The sequence below is a fragment of the Myotis daubentonii genome, chromosome 16 (genome assembly GCF_963259705.1).
Source record: "Myotis daubentonii chromosome 16, mMyoDau2.1, whole genome shotgun sequence".
In the NCBI taxonomy this organism is placed as follows: domain Eukaryota; kingdom Metazoa; phylum Chordata; class Mammalia; order Chiroptera; family Vespertilionidae; genus Myotis; species Myotis daubentonii.
This window is the reverse complement of record NC_081855.1, coordinates 36,410,961-36,425,563: the sequence shown is the minus strand read 5'-3', so window position 1 is coordinate 36,425,563 and position 14,603 is coordinate 36,410,961. Positions and strand designations below refer to the sequence as shown.

Sequence of the window (14,603 nt, the reverse complement as noted above, 5' to 3'; positions counted from 1 at the left end):
ATACTGCAAACGCTTCCAGTCTCTATGCTTCATGAATTCATTTCTGAAGCAGGCATGAAAAGTATTAAGGAATGATTGTTCTGAAGGCTGCTGAGTTAATGGTCTGAAGAATTACTTGAGAATTAATCTGTAATTCATAACTTCTTCAAGTTATGGGAGTTTAAAACTTGGAATTTTAGAATTCTGTTCATGATTGCTTGCTGATTTTATTCCAAATAGAGATATAAATCCTAGGGAAGTAACCCATATGAGTGATTCGTTAATACTACATTTTTAGAAGAATAATGCTACCCTAGAGGTCAAGATAGAGGACAAAAGGAAGGAATTACAGGATACAAGTTACCTTTCTATTCTTTTCTAGACCTGCCCTCTGAGTTTCTTTGGGTAAATTAAGGAACTCATTTGTAACATTTGATTAATTTAAAAATATCTGAAAAGTAACCCAGGTAGCAGATTCTGCTATACCTTAAAAGGGATTTTAATGAAGCTTATAAAGTGTGCAGTAAGTTCAAATAAATATCTTATGAGAAACAAAACCTTTATAAAATGACATATTATTCTTGTTTAGTAAGTATAAAAATACAGTCAAGGAGCACCTGAAACTGTGTTGTATTCTAATAACAGCTATATAAAAGCTTTGTAGATTATCACTGCTGACAGTGAACTGGGGTCCAGGGTCGATCAGTCCACTTTTTTCACATTAGGTGAATTTGAGTTTTGTTTGTTTTGAGTAAATAGTATTACGTAGAATTATTTTAAATGCCCTAAAATTAAATACAAGTAAAATAACCAGACCAGCATTTTATGAATATATAATTCTGGCTTTATATTGGGAGATAGATTGAAGGTAGGAGAGAAGATGAGTGGTTACAATAATCCTTCTGAGAGACACAGGCAAAAAATATGGCGAGGAAGGGATATTTCCAAAAAAGAATTTTCAGAGAGAACTCAAGCTGAATGAAAACAAAAGAGGGCATAAAACTTATACTATTTCAAGAGTAGTTGGAATGACGGTGGCATTGTAATAAAATAGATCAAATCTTAGAGAAATTTTATTGGTACAAAGAGATGTATATGGGGGAAGAAGGAGTCAAAGATAAGTTGGTTTTTTACCAAAGTAGATATTGACATTATTAATTGAATAGAAACAGTTATGTGTTCAGTTGTTTATTAAGTACTTATTATAAGTACCTGAAAAGTGAAATTTAAAGGGATATTGTCATTATATTGTTAGGTAAATTAAATCTTCACCTGATCCAGATGGGTTGCTGGTGCCAGTGGTTGGATAGAGCAAAAAGGAAAATTTGTAAAGGACTAAGAACACTTTTTTTTTTTTTCTAAATGAATAGGCTTTATTCTTTAGAGCAGTTTTAGGTTTAGAGAAAAATTGAGCAGAAAGGACAGAGAGTTCCCATATACTTTTACACACACACACACACACACAGTTTTCCCTATTTTTCAAATTTATTTTTTTTAATATTTTAATTGATTTCAGAAAGGAAGGGAGAAGGAGCAAGAGATAGAAACATCAATGATGAGAGAGAATCATTGATCGGCTGCCTCCTGCATGCCCCCCACTGGGGATCAAGCCCACAACCTGGGCATGTGCCCTGACCAGGAATCCAACCATGACCTCCTGATTCACACCAGCCTGGCTCAAATTTCTTTTTTAAAAATTGCAGTACAATTGACATAACATTAGTTTCAGGTATACAATCTAATGGTAGTTTCCCCTATTATTCACATCTTGCTTTAGTCTGGTACCTTTATTACAATTGAGGAAGAAATATTGACACCTTATTAACTAAACACATCATTGTTTACATTAGTGTTCACTCTTTGTTTGTTTGTTTGTTTTGTTTTGTTTTTATTGCTTAAAGTATTACAAAGAGTATTATATATGTTTCCTTCCCTCCCCCCCCCCCCCCCGCCCCTTGACATTCCCCGCCTCCCCTACCCCCCAGTGTCTTGTGTCCATTGTTATGCTTATATGAGCGTTCACTCTTTGTATTTTAAAGACCTATGGGTTTTTACAAGTGCATACTGTTACATAACAGCCATTTCAGTACCATACAGAATAGTTTCACTGCCCTAAAAATACCTGTGATCCACATATTTATTCCTACTGTATTCCTGCCCCCTCACCCATGAACCCTTAGCAAATTTTGGCTTTTCAGAATGTCATATAGTTGGAATTATTCATTATGTATCTTTTTCTGCCTGATTTCTCTCACTTAACAATATATGTTTAAAGCTCCACTATTTCTTTTCATGGCTTGATACCTGATTTTTTTTTTAATGTTTTTATTGATTTCAGAGAAGAAGGGAGAGAAAGATAGAAACATCACTGATGAGAGAGAATCATTGATCAGCTGCCTCCTGCATGTCCCCCACTGGAGACTGAGCCCACAACCCAGGCCTATTCCCTGATTTTTTTTGATTTTTTTATCGCTGAATAATATTCCATTTTCTGGGTGTGCCACCACAGTTTATTTATCCATTCACTTATTAAAGGAGATCATAGTTGTTTCCAGGTTATGGTAATTATTAATAAAGCTGATATAAACATTAGTGTGCAAGTTTTTGTGGATTGTGTATATTAATTGCTAATATATAGGAAAGCAGTTGACTTTTGTGTATTATCCTTGTATCCTGCAACCTTGCTATAATCACTTAATAGTTTCAGGACTTTTTTTTTTAATCAATTCTTTAGAATTTTCTACACAGATAAATCATCCCATGTGCAAATAAAGATAGCTTTACTTCTTCTTTGTCACTCTGTATACCCTTTCATTTCCTTTTCTTGTCTTACTGCGTTAGCAGGATCTTCCAGTATGATGTTGAATACGAGTTATGAGGAGCCACTCTGCCTTGTTCTCAGTCTTAGTGTCAAAGCCTGTAATTTCTCACCGTCAAATATTATGTTAGCTATAGGTTTTTTACAGATGTTCTTTATGAAATTGATGAAGCTTCAAGGTTTGTCATATTCTTTTTCACCTACATATTGTGTCAAGATGGAGCCTGAGTCTCTGACTGTGAAGAGCAGATTCCCTTTGCCAATCTGTGGTGGATATGTAGAGTAAGCTACTGAGATTTGGGGGTTGTTTGTTATTATAGCCTGTCCTGACCGATAGACTAGTTAGCATTCATTGAATTTGCTGTGCTCCCTGCTCAGTACTTTACATGAATTATTTTATGTAGCTCTCCCAAGAGCCAAGGTAGTTAATAGCAAATGTGTAATAAAAAATTTTATCAGCAAGTATTGACTTTCCATTTGTGAACTTTGGCAGTTATATAATAGAGAAAAATAGCCAGGAAACCAGAGGCAAAGGAGAATGAAATAAAGGTTTAAAAACTTGATCTATGTTATTATTTAAGAAGTCATTCCAAATAATCTCTGGTTATATTGTAAAAACACTTTCTTGATGATAGAAGGTCAACAGTTTTATCCTTATAGCTCACCACTCCTTTTTTGTTGTCAAGTATATTTTTATTGATTTCAGAGAGGAAAGGGGGGGGGGGAGAGAGAGAGAGAGAGAGAGGAGAGAGAGAGAGAGAAATATCAGTGATAAGAAAGAATCATTGATCAGTTGCCTCCTGCACGTCCCCGCTTGGGGATCGAGCCCGCAACCCAGGCCTATGCCCTGACAGGGAATCGAACTGTGACCTCCAGGCTATTAAGTCAACACTGAACCACTGAGCCAGCCGCACCAGCTGGGCAACCACTCCTTTTGTTTTATATTTGTGAAATGTGATTGTGTTTGGAAAGTCCTAATTATACCTTCTTTCATTTATGAGGCATTACATAATCCTCACTTAGGGAGATGTGATGTTAACATTCTCATGTTATACATTTTTGAGTTTAACTTCTAGTTAAAAAAACAACAACAAGTGACCATGTTAGGAGAATACAACTAAATGCTGATCTGAACATGTTACTTTATTTCCTAAAATATTAGATACCTATATATCTGCCTTTAAAATGGGAAGTTTGTCTTGATTTTTAAGTTTATCAATAAACAATTTTATTTATTCTGTATTAGTTTCAGGTGTGCAGTATAGTGGTTAGAGTGCCGTGGGCAAACTACGGCCCGTTCGGCTATTCTATCCGGCCCGCGGAGCCGAAAGAGCGGAGGGTTCTCTTGCTCTCCCCTCCGCTCCTTCCCCAGCAGCAGTGTTAACATGGCAACGTCGGGCAACACGGCCGCAGCTCCTTCTTCTGAGTCCAGTTTAAGAACCCATTGTGGCCCTCGAGTCAAAAAGTTTGCCCACCCCTGGGTTAGACCATCATATACTTTACAAAGTGGTACCCCCAGTATTTCAAGTACCCACCTGACCCCATACATAGTTATGATAATATTGACTGTATTCCCTATGCTGTAATTTACATCCCTCTGACTATTCTATAACTACAATTTGTACTTCTTTATCCCTTCACCTTTTTCATCCAGATCCCCAAACTCCCTTTCCTCTGGCAACCATCAGTCTGTTCTGTTATCTATGAGTCTGTTTCTATTTTATTTTGTTCTTTAGATTCCACATACAAGTGAAATCGTATGGTATTCGCCTTTCTCTGTCCCGTTTAACTTCACTTAGCATAATACCCTCTAGGTCCGTTTATGCCATTACGAAAGGTAAGATTTCATTCTTTTGTATGGCCAAGTAGTATTCCATTGTGCATATATACCACAACTTTTTTCCCACTCATTTGCTGATGGATACTTGGCTTGCTTCCATATTTTGGCTATTGGAAATAAGCTGCAATGAACGTGGGGGCGCATATATTCTTTCAAATCAGTGTGTGTTTTTTTTCACATATCAAGTTCTTAAGATAATTTTACTCTCTTCTTAGCTTTCTGTTTCTTGGTGATTTGTTCAAAATGTCATCCTCCTCTGCTTTAGATTTCCTATCTTCGCCCTTCAAATCAGTTTTAATAGTCAACAAATTGACTTCAGGAGGTCTTTAATTCCCTAAAATACTATAAATATTGCTATGTGTCTTTGCATCTTTCTGGCAAAAAGGATATATAGTCTCTCTAACCCATAAAAGGTTAAGAACCAGCCACTCTTTTAGAACTTTTTTCTAAGTTGTCTATTTTTGGCTGCCACTAGGTGGCAGTGCGCATACAACCAACACACTACTATATTTGCAGGTTCTATTCTGGATGAAGATGAAACCCTTCAAAAACTCTACTTAAATTAGAGGGATATTCTGTTTATCTCTATTTATGCCTATGTAATACCAGTTAATGCATGTGAGTGAAAGTAATTGTCTTAATAGTTTTCCATATACATTAATTACTTTAACAGTAATCAGCCTTTCTTTCCTTTTTTTTCATGTTTACGTGTAGGACATACACTCGTGGCATGCCCAGTTTCAAATATAATGGCATGATCCCATCTTTTTCTTTAATATTTAAGAATCTGCAGGTTATTGAAGGTGATCCTGTTATGGGACTAAAATCTTTCATTCCTATCATGGGAGGTAAATAGGGTATATTCAGAGTTAAACAACTAGGTTTGAATACCTAACCAAATTATTACTAACTAGAGGCCCAGTGCACAAATTCATGCATGGAGCGGGGGAGGGGGCGCGGGGGAGGTTGGCTGCCAGCCCTGAGGAGAGAGCTGGCCCTCGGCCCCTCTGGGAAAGGGCTGCATCCGCCGCCACCCACCCCCAGTTCCCCATCCCAGCCTGGGCCCGAGGGCCCTGGCAGGGTTGGGAGAGGTGGTGATAGTCGCCGGGCCAGGCGCGGAAGGAATGGATACCATCTGCGCCCCGCCGCCACACAGTTCCCTGCCTCCCCTCCCTCCTCCTTCCCTCACTGCCACACTGCCACCACAGCAGGCGGGCAGCCCCTGGGGAAGGAAGAGGACAGGAATGAGACAAACCCTTGTGTTGAGGGCTGACTTTCAATAGATCACAGCAAGGAAGCTGCACTGCTATGTACGCAACCCCAACCCAGAAGTAAGTCTCTACGATTGGATTAGCTCCAGGGGCTGATGGGGGCCAGCCGGCCGGAGGGAGGGGCCATGGGAGATTGGCTGTGGGAGCACACTGACCACCAGAGGGCAGCTCCTGCGTTGAGTGTCTGCCCCCGGTGGTCAGTGCACATAATAGTGACTGGTCGAACGGTTGTTCCGGTCGTTCAGTCCTAAAGGTCGCATAGGCTTTTATATATATATAGATGGTGATATTTAGGGAATTTATTAATTCTTAAACCGCATTTTATTAAATTTTAAATGGAATAATAATAGCTGTTATAAGGCTGTTTTGAGGATTAAATGAAATAACAGATTTATGCACTTTTCAGCTCAGTGGCTAGTGTATGTAAGATACCCAATAAATTGTAGCTGCTATTATTATCATTATTTTTACTCTGATTTTGTTTTTAAAATACAACCATTTCTAATTTACATGCTTTAGCTGTTATTCTTAAAAAATTCTTAAGTGCCCTGGCCAGTGTGGCTTAGCTGATTGAGCCTTATCCTGTGCACCAAGAGGTTGCCGGTGCGATTCCCCGTCAGGGCAAATGACTGGGTTTCGGGCTCAGTCCCCGGTATAGGTCCTGCAAGAGGCAGCCACTCAATTTTTCTCTCTTTCTCATTGATGTTTCACTCTCTCCTTGCTTCCTCTCTAAAAAATCAATAAAAACATTTTAAAAATAAAGAAATTATAAGCAACATTTCCCACAGTTGATTTTAATGTAGCAGTATGTCATAGCATAGTTGAAAATCACTGATCATTTTCATTTCCAGTAATGATAGATTAGGCAATTTGGATCAATTCTCTTGTGAAAGTATCATAAAAAGGTTTATAAAATTTAAAAACATATGTTTAAAGACATCATAGAGATGAGACAAGACCAAATAATGACAAGGTTAATATCTTTGTTAAAGAGGAAACTCAGAAAAGTGAGAATGGCCAAGGATATGCCCTGGTAAAACCCTCAGGCACCACACATTAGACATAAGGGTGAACTATATATAAATCAGTCTTATGGGGACAGGAGCTAGGGCTTAAGTCTTAAATCTGGAGGAAAATAAAAGCACCCTACCTTTGTCCCACCTTGTATATTGCATATAGCATCCTCTATTTTAAAAAATATTTTTTTATTGATTTCAGAGAGAAAGGAAGAGAGAGACATAGAGACATCTATGATGAGAGAGAATCATTGACGGGCTGCCTCCTGCATGCCCACAACCTGGGCATGTGCCCTGACCAGGAGTTGAACCCTGACTTCCTGGTTCATAGGTCGGTGCTCAACCACCAAGCCAGCCAGGAGGGCTAACATCCTCTTTTGAATTTTCCAGAAAATAAAACTGTATCTACTCCTGGTGTTATAAACAGTATTTTCATATGCTCTTTGTTTTAAATTTAATTTAGATAAACAAGTGTAAGGAATGATTTAAAATGTGATTTGTATCTTTTATATAATATATAGCAACATGCTTATGATTTCCAGTGTATCTGTATGGTCTCTAGTGTATCTGTAAAGTGTGTTATATTTTGATATAAGGAAAGACTCCTTATTAAATAACAAATTAGAATACTTGGCCTAGGAGACACAGGTTGAAAGGGCAACTGACTCTCAAGGGAGAGGTGCCTGTGCAAATCACTGCAACACACTGAGGCTGGCTTCCTTGGGCCTGCTGGAAGAATAGGTATTGCTAGGAGCTAGGCTTGGCTCTTACAAGCTAGGCTGGGCCTGGGGGATGGGGGAGAGGTTCCACACTCAGGACTGGCTACAGCTGTTCGGGTCTTGGCTCTGCTCTTAGGGGCTAGGCTAGGGCCTGCCCTTCGGGACTAGATTTGGATGTTCGGTTTGGGGCTTGGCTCCGCCCTTCAGCACTGGCTATGGCTGTTGGGGTCTGGGCTGGGCTCTTCTGGGCCATGCTCCCAGCTTCAGGACTGGGTTCGGCTGTTCAGACAGGCTCGGCTCTTTGCACTAGGCTTCTCTCTTCATGACTGGGTTCTTCTGTTCGGACTGGGATTGGTTCTTTGGGGCTAGACTCCACCCCTTGGGACTGGGTTTTCTGTTGGGGTGGGGGTGGGGGGAATGTAACATTAAATAACAAATTAGAAATGAAGTAGCATTTGTAAACTGCTTTTCATCTTTTGATCTTATTTTTTATGCAGTCATCTTTTTGTTTCTTTGATGTCTATTTCATGAGCAAATCTTATCTAGCAAGTAGAACAAGTTACTGATTTCATTCATTAACTTATGTGCTTTATAAGTTGATCAGATGCAAAAGAAGGCTTCTGTGGTTGACAGATTCTTTAAGATTGTACCTTCTAGCACTCTTCTTGGATATAAATTCTAGAAATCTATTAAAAATTTTATTTTTGTCTTAGCAACTATGGTAGTAGGTTTTCTCTCAGATGATTCAGAACACAAGTGATCTAGGAATGCTTATTTACTAGAGGAACTTATGCTCAGAGTAAAAACAATAAGTTAATGAAGGAAAGATGGCTACTGTTTTCCTTGATGCATCTCTGTGTTTGAATGAGTCCAAATTTCCACCTTAATAATGGTCTGACCCAGAGCTTGAAAGCCCAGGGGCAGCACACTTTCTGCTAAGGACCGGATAATAAATATCTTAGGCTTTGCAGGCCATACAGTCTCTTATGCAACTCCTCAGATCTGTCAATGTAATGAGAAAGCATCCAAAAACAGTGTGTGAAGGACTGACCATTTTCAGGTCAACCTATAGTCACAGAAACGGGGGCCGACTGGGCTTCATCTGCAAGCTGCAGTTTGCTAATCCTTTTTCCTCTGTGGGACCGCAGTAGGACACCAGAAGAAGCATGTTGAGCTTGGGAGTCCGTGAACTAGCAGCCACTTTCCGAGGACTTACACACAGCACATGCATTAGATGTGTTCATTGCTCTTTCTGAGTAATAATATTAGGCTTAACATGATGTTTTAGAAGAGACTATAGTTTTAGAAAAGACTACTGCAGGTACTGGAATGGTATAGAAAACCATCAAGGGAAAGAAACACTTTACATGAAAAATAAATAGAAGAGTTTTTCCAAATGAGCTGCCTGATAGCAAGATTTAGTTATAATTTTATGGGGGGTTTTTTCTTTATTTTTATTGTTGATACTATTGCAGATGTCTCCATTTTACCTACCTCTACTCAGCGCGCCCCCTCCAGTTATGTGGTTTAACCATTTATATGTGCATTTATTTCATACAGGTTTTTACAACATTGCAATCCTTTTGGGAAATAATTTATGGATTAAGTTTAGATTGTTATAAATTGTTGGGAGAAGTAATGGGATTATTTCAGTATCCACCTTCTAATTATTTCCAGTACTAGAAAAACATGACTCATAATTCTGTAAACAACCAGGTTAACAAAAAACAGGAACTTTGGTACTTGATAATGAGATATGTATCTCAGACATTCTCTCTATAGGCGTGTATATTGTCAAATTACAAGACAAGCAGACAATTAAAGAGCCATTTGTAAGCTCTATGTGTGATGGATGATTTATAAAGTTTGTTCCATTTAATAATAACAAAGAGAATGAGTTCCGTAAGAATTGACAAGTCCCAAATAATATGATGTATGAACAGTTTTTGACACCAGGTGGAGCAGTTTCCTGAAGAAACGCTTAACAAGCCCTATATTCCTTTCAAATAAGGCCAGCTCCCAGACAAAGAACTCTAAGAACAAAAACTGTCAACAGTCATTTTGTAATTTTAAAAGGCACCCAAATATTAAGCTATAGATAGAAGGTTGAATATATTTTACAGATAACTTTTATCTTTGGCTTCTACTTTAACCATTTGGGAATCAAAGGGGAGGGATTTCAAAGTATAGAGTTGTCCTGTCTACATGCAGTTGGAGTGTAGAAAAGTATTAGGACTATTTAATTACATTGTAGAATAGATCCGGTTTTCTTAGCAGCTGTAACACGAAGGCATTATTATTTGAATGATACGGGTCATTTGTTCAATATGACCCTTTTAATAGAAAACATTTTTGGCTCTTTGTTATAAAATAAATACAAAGAAAGTTGTGAGATATTTTCCCTTGTGTAAGATTCAGAGGCATTTTCTGCTTTAAAGTTTAGGATTATTTCATTACTAAACTATGTGGTAAAAATGCACATCTGAAAAATCTGACATCTTGATTGCTATCGAATATTTATAAAGCACCCTGTTTCCTTACTGTATAGTATATATATAGTACTTTATAGACTACTAGAGGCCCGGTGCACGAAATTCGTGCACTTGGGGTGGGAGGTCCCTCAGCCAGGCCTGCGCCTTCTCGCAGTCTGGGAGCCGTCAGTCAGACATCCTTAGTGCTTCCGTGGAGGCGGGAGAGGTTCCTGCCACCGCCATTGCACTTGCCAACCATGAGCCCGGCTTCTGGCTGAGTGGCACTTTCCCTGTGGGAGTGCACTCACCACCAGGGGGCAGTTTCTGCATTAAGCGTCTGCCCCCTGGTGGTCAGTGCTTGTCATAGGGACTGGTTGTTCCGCTCTTTGGTCGATTTGAATATTAGCCTTTTGTTATATAGGATTATAAAGCTGTTTTTTTCTTAAGTATAGACATTTATTATACTTTTCAACTCATGGCTATTGACTGCCTAAAGCAGTTGTTATTTGGAAAATGCATATCTATGAATTGAAATGAAAGAGTGTGGTAGTTTAAATAAGAGAAATATTGTAGTTGTTTAATGCCACGAGGTGGAATAAACTTTAAAAAAAAAACAAAACAAAAACTGTTACCCAACCTCTTTACCTCTTTTTCTGCTTGACTTCTGAGTGTGGCTTCATTGTTCACCTGTCTGTGCCTCTGTAAGACACAAAAGGGAAGAGATTGCCAAAAGCAAGGTTCTGGTGTGACTTGATATTGCTCTGTAGAGGTATAATGACTGTAAGCAGGCAGTGACTCAGGGCTCTTCCCAGAAGACCAACAGGCCCTTCTTAGAAAAGGTTTGTTTGCCCTTTTTTGATGAGTGCATGATCTGCTCTTTACCCTGTCTTTCCCCAAGGAATGACTCATGTATTAACTCTTATGAGCACCACCACATCAAAGAAGAAACCAAGATCTCCAGGACGTGGGGCTGGGTTTTCACCAAACAAAGGGGGTATGCACAGACTGGATAACTTCCTGCCCTTAAGTCACTATTTATTAATGTGTGCTTAAATCAAAGCTAAGAAGATAAAGTTTAGCTAAAATCTGTTCTGTTGGGTATATATTTTAAACAATAATGTAACCTTTTTAAAAACTCTGATGTAAGTATGTAGTCCATTTCTCCTGAACACTTAAATCAACTTTATGATCAAAAGTTGCTTAGGTTGCCCTGGCTGGTTTGGCTCAGTGGATAGAGCGTCAGTCTGTGGACTGATTGGTACTGGGTTCGATTCCTGTCAAGGGCACATGCCTGGGTTGTGGGCTCGATCCCCAGTAGGGGGTGTGCAGGAGGCAGCCAATCAATGATTCCCTCTCATCATTGATGTTTCTATCTCTCCCTCTTCCTTCCTCTCTGAATTGCCCCCCCCCTCAAAAAAAATTGCTTAGGTTTAGAGAAGAAAAGTGAAACATGTCTTTATTTATGGATTGATTCATATAATAAAAATGACTTCAAAGACAGGTCCTTATAACTTGGAGCATGAATGATAGAGCTTATACAGTTTTTGTTTTGATTAGCAATTTTATATTTATCATAATGCTTTTACTATGTAATATCATGAATTCTTACCCTGTTGTCTGGGTTGTGCGGGCATTATAATCACAATTATTGTTAGACTTCTGATCAAATGAGGAATCTGAGAAGTCAGATTACATATAGTAAGTTACTAACAGCTTCAGAAAATGAAAACCCACATTAGCTAATGCCCAAATTACTGCTTTGATATACTGTGCTGCATTTTATAGAGAGGGACTACAGGCTTAATTTGTAAACTTGGGACTTTTTTCACACGCAAAAATATAAACACTAGTTGAACTTCTTGGAGCCCATTTGGAACCAATAGTTTATTCTCTAGCCTTCTAGACTTTGCTGGACACCATAACTTTAGATAAGTTTTCTGACTATAATGAGAAAAGCAAAAATTAAGAGAATTCGAGTAGAATTCCTGTTTGCAAAAGCATTTCTAAAGTAGGACTTAAAGAAAACAAAGGTTTTGCAAGTCATGCACATAACCATTTGTCATCTCTCATTTATCACCGAGATATTCCTAATGAATCACATTCCAGACTAACCACCGACTCCTTTTGTTCCTTCAGTGAAGGAGTGTGGCAAACAAATGTTTTCCCAGTGAATCAGCACAGGACTCTTGATTTTATTACCTTTGCCCTAAACTTTCCAGACAAAACTAATTGGAAATTTTGCCTTTGGGATCTCACTTGACTTCTCTGTATGGATGATGGATTAGGTTATGAATTGACATTACAGATGTTATGCAAACAACTCCCGTCTTTAGGAATGTTTTATCAGTTCTGAGAGCTGCCTAGGGTAGAAGAATGTCTGTCTGTTTGTCTGTCTGCCTACCTGCTCGTTTTCCCTACAAAAACTCACACATACACATACTGTATTCTTAATGTGATATATTCTTCATCTTGATTGATAATGAGGCTTGGCTGAATTAGGTTCATAGTGAACTGATATGACCATTTTAAGTTTTTACTTGTTAAGAAATGTCTCTGGAAGAAAGGGCCCTACAGTAAAGTTCAAAAGACAGAAAACATTTATTTTTTCATGAAGCAGCAATGCATACACTAGTTTGTCATTTTACTAAATATAATTTTTTTCAAGTTAAAATACTTTTTTCACCAATACCTATATCTGCTCTTATTAGAAATCTTATCCCTGGTCTAACTATGGATTTGCTCTCACCCAGACATAGTCTTGCCTGGCCAAGCTCTACATCTTTTATCCTGGACAGGCAGAATTATTCCATTATGAAAACTTTGGAAAATATAATGTAATACAGCTCATGAGACTGGATACATAAGGCTTTGAACTGAAGCAAAACCAGATGTTCGATATGTCACAAGTAACTGCAACGATCTTGTTGAGTTGACTTCACTTAGAATGACTATGCTGAATTCCTCCCCACTCCCAACAATGGGCCCTACAGCCTGTCACTCTGATGAGAGTATAACATTTCTTCACGATCCTAAAGTTCAACCTCCTTATCACTAAAGGGACCCTCCATTGACAGTAATTAGGAACTCTCAGGAGCTCTGTGCAGCTAGTGAATGTTACCTGTGACCTTGTTGCTAGCTAGGGAATTTATAGAGTTTCCTGTGCTGGGGAATAACAGTCTGGGCTGTAGATAGCTGTTTGACTTCCTTTTATGACCACCACAAAGATGAAAGGACACAGTCCTTAACTGGAAAAATTAATCTTTGAGGACCTCTATTTGCCATTTTTCCTTAAGTACTCCTTGTATTGATGTTTACCTTGCCACATGACACATTCTTTTAAATGAGCTGAGACTCATTTTACACCCCAGCATATGGTCTATTCTTGCTGAAAAGAATACGTATTTGGCTATTGCTGAGTGGAGTGTTTTATATTGTTGAAGTCTTCCATATTCATACTGGTTGTCAGTTTATTTCTTCTATCAACTAAAAAGAGAAGAGCGTTGAAATTCCCAACTATAATTGTAGAATTGTTTATTTCTCCTTTCAGTTTTGTCAGTTTTTGCTTAATATATTTTGATAGTCGGTTAAAGAGTACCTTCACATTTGGAATTGTTTTGTTTTCTTGAGAATTAGCCCTTTATCGTTATGAAATGTCTTTATTCATCTCTAGGAATTCCCTATCCTGAAGTCGACTTTATCTGATATTAATGTAGCCACTCTGTCTTTTTTGTGATTATTTTAAAGTAGTTTATCTTTTTCATTTATTTAGTGTGCTTTTGGGTCATGTACTGGGGTCTTGCTTTTTAATCCAGTCTAACACTCTCTGCTTTTTATTTGTACATTTGGTACATTTATGTTAATGTAGTTATCAATATGGTTGGGTTTAAGTCTACCCTCAGAATGTTTCTTCCACCTATTTTTAATTCTTCTTTTCCTACCTTGTTTGGATTGAGCATTTTTAAAGTATATATAATGTAACCACCTTACAATAGTATACTCTTTTTATCCATCCCATACTTTATGCTCTTGTCATATATTTTACTTTTATATATGTCATCTTTTTTGCTCTAAACAACCAGTTATTTTTTAAAGAGATTTTAAAATGAGGAAGGGTCTTCTATATTTTCAGTGCTCTTCACTCCTTTGTGTACATTAAAGTTTCCATCTGGTATCACTTTTCTTCTGAGAATTTCTGAAAATCATATATTATACTGCAGATCTACTGGAACAAATTCTTTTGGCTTTCTTTTTTTTTTTTTTTGTCTGAAAATGTTTTTATTTCGTCTTTTTTTTTTTTTTGAAATATATTTTCCATGGATTCTAAATTGGCAGGTGTTTTTTTCCTTTAAACATTTTTCCCATTGTATTTTGGTTTGAATTATGTCTGATAAGTCTTATCTATATTTTCCTATAGATGGTGTGTTATTTTTATCCCCTCTGATTGCTTTAAGATTTTCTTGTTATTACTGAGTTCTAGCAATTTAATATG

The 14,603-nt window shown here is 37.8% G+C and overlaps 1 protein-coding gene across 1 annotated transcript in view; it reads left to right on the top strand.

Annotated features, from left to right (window-relative positions):
• VMP1 (vacuole membrane protein 1) overlaps nucleotides 1-14,603 on the top strand; it is a 102,005-nt gene that overhangs the window by 20,784 nt on the left and 66,618 nt on the right. The gene's annotated exons all lie outside the window — the stretch shown is intronic.